The sequence below is a fragment of the Dama dama genome, chromosome 23 (assembly GCF_033118175.1).
Source record: "Dama dama isolate Ldn47 chromosome 23, ASM3311817v1, whole genome shotgun sequence".
In the NCBI taxonomy this organism is placed as follows: domain Eukaryota; kingdom Metazoa; phylum Chordata; class Mammalia; order Artiodactyla; family Cervidae; genus Dama; species Dama dama.
In genome coordinates, this window is record NC_083703.1 from 39,142,916 (window position 1) to 39,145,737 (window position 2,822).

Here is a 2,822-nt window from a genome sequence, read left to right on the forward strand (position 1 = left end):
GGGGTTTCAGGATGGGGAACACATGTACACCTGTGGCGGATTCATGTCAATGTATGGCAAAACCAATACAATATTGTAAAGTAGTTAGCCTCCAAAAAAATATAAATAAATAAATAAATAAAAAAGAAAAAAAATTTTTTTTAATTGAAGAATAATTGCTTCACACAAAATGAAATTTTTATAAAGAGAAGTTAAGACTCAAGCCTCCCCTGGGCACGAGTCATCCTCCAACCTCATTGTGTGTCTGTTTTCCTCACTGACCTGTTGCCCCTGCACAGGTATCTGAAGTTCTCCATGTCGGAATGAGGCAGAGAAGGAGCTCATTGCTGTCAAAATCTCATCTTCTCAGAGGGAAGCGAAGAGACCCTTGGCTGAGTTGACCCTCAGCTCTGTGGTCAGGAATCGCTGATGGTTTGGGAGTGGGGCGTGGAGCTTCCTGGCTCACCTGGGTGACTCAACAGATGAGGGGGTAAATGGTGTGGTGTTGCTGCCGGTGCCCCTGCCTGGGGTCACAGTGGGCATCTCAGAGCCTTTGGATGATATGAGAGACCGCTTACCGTGCCTAGTCCAGGCATTGCTGTTTGAGCTGCATTTATGGGTGTCAGGCGTTTGGGGGGCTGCTGTTAGGGACACGACTGGTCCGAGCCTGTCCCCTGATGGTCCTGCTCATACCTCTGGGGATTGGCCCTGAGATGAGTTTGCTTAGAAATGGGGTAGGTGGTCTGGAGGGGTGTGAGGGAGGGAGGGAAGGGTTACAGAGGGGTCCTGCCTGGACTGACATCTGACCACAGGGAAGCCCACCCCATGGATTAGCTAGAGATCTCTGGCCCAGCATCACTTGGGGCAGAAACATGACTCAAACCAGGTAGAGTACTTTCTCAGGAATTCGGGGCTGGAAAGCTGAGACACTGAGCTACCAGGGGTGAAGGAATAGGATCCAAAAGGCTGGGCTGCCTGAAGGGGGGGTGCCATGGTGAGCACTGGACAGGACAGCCAAGCCTTGAGTGAGGAGGGGCCTGGGTCACTAGCGAGCGGGGAAGAGTCCAGGCCTTGGGAACACACAGCAAACCCCCGTGCCATCAAAAGAGCAAAGTCTCGCGATGCCAGGAGACCAGGTGGAGTGGCTGGACAGACTCAGCTTTCGGAATTGAAAGTGTAGTTTTTGAGACAGAGTCACCAGCTCATGTCTGGGGGGGTCCCCATTCTGGCCTCAGTGGCGGCCTCTGGGAAAAGGCCCATTGCCCTTAAGATGTCCGGTTGTCGGGGGCTGGGAGTGGGTCCCCCACAGGGCACTGGGGCGGGGGTCTTCTGCGAGTGTAAGTCCCTCCTCTTCTGCATGGTAGGGAGGACTGGGTCCCCACGGCCTCCTGGAATGGCCCCCACTTGGGTGCTCTTCTGCCTGACCACTCACACTTGGTAGATGTCCCAGAAGCTCACCTCTGGCTCAGGACACACCTCTCATTTGCTTGTTCTGCTCAAGGTTGGCCAGCACTGTGTTTTTAAAGTTGGAATGAGAATATTTCATGTAAAAAATGGGTTTCTGGATTCTCCTGAAGAGTTGGGTCATTTGGTCACCCTGGGCCCTGTTCCTGCCAGGCTTGGGGGATGGGGGCCTCGCTGGGCCTTCCAGGCTGGCTGGGCCCCACCCAGCGCTCTGCCTCCTGGACCTTCGGGCTGTGTTGGTGGCCCCCCTGCTGTCAACCCTAGGTGGTCATTTTCACCAGGGGGCCTGCTTTGCTGGGGCCCATGGGTACCTGCCTTCAGGCCCCAGCTCCCCGCGGCATTGGTCACCTCAGTGGAGTGTCCCTGTGTGGACTCACGCGTGCTCAGCTCACCACAAACTCGGCGGCTGCCAACAGCACCATTCGTGCTCTCAGAGCATCTGCAGGTCAGAAGTGGGGGCAGGGCTCGCTGGGTTCCCCGCTTCCACCTCACAGGCCTGAAGTGAGCGTGTTGGCCAGACTGGGCTCTCATCTGGGGGCCTGGGAAAGGGTAAGTTCAATTCCTCACGGTGGTAGCACCGAGGTCCCCGTACCCTCACTGGTTGTCAGCCAGGCCAGCTCTCGCAGCTCCTGGAAGCCAGCCACCTTCCTGGTCACCAGGCCCCTCCCTCTGCAAAGCCTGTGGCAGTACGAGGAGGCCTTCTCAGGCTTCAGCGTGCTCTCTGAACCCTTCTGCCTTCATCTCTGCCTCTGGGTTGAAAGGATTTGGGTGATTACCACCCAGGTAACCCAGGAGAATCTTCTCTGTTAATGTCAACCCATCAGTAACCTTAATGACATCTGCAGAGTCCCTTTGGCTGTGTAAGGTAATGCCATGTGGACTGAACCATTAGACCCATTCCACCCAGATTGACATGCGCTGTTTCTTTCTCCACCATGTGAGGACACAGCAGGAAGGTGCCACCTGCAAACCAGGAAGAGCGTTCTTATCAGAACCAGTGTGGCACCTGACCTCAGCCGTCCAGCCTCGAGAAGTGGAGGAATAAGCGTCTGCTGTTAGGACACTCCATCTACAGTGCTTTGTTGCAGCAGCCCCGGCTAAGACAGACTGGGTACTCATGGGTGTGATGTATCATCAGAGCCATGGTTCTGGGGGTGTGGGGAGTAGCATCTTCTTGGAGACCAGAGTTCTGCCTGCCCACAAACCCATCATCTAAGTCCTACCCTCAACTCCTCCTCCAGGAAGCTGCCCCCATTCAGCTGTCACCTTCCCAAGGTTCTATGTCCTCCCTTTTTTTCCAGCCCTGTGTTCTGGCTGTGGGTGGGTGTTATCCTGTCTGGGTCTCGCTTCCACACCACTATCTCGATGTTCAGTCTGTG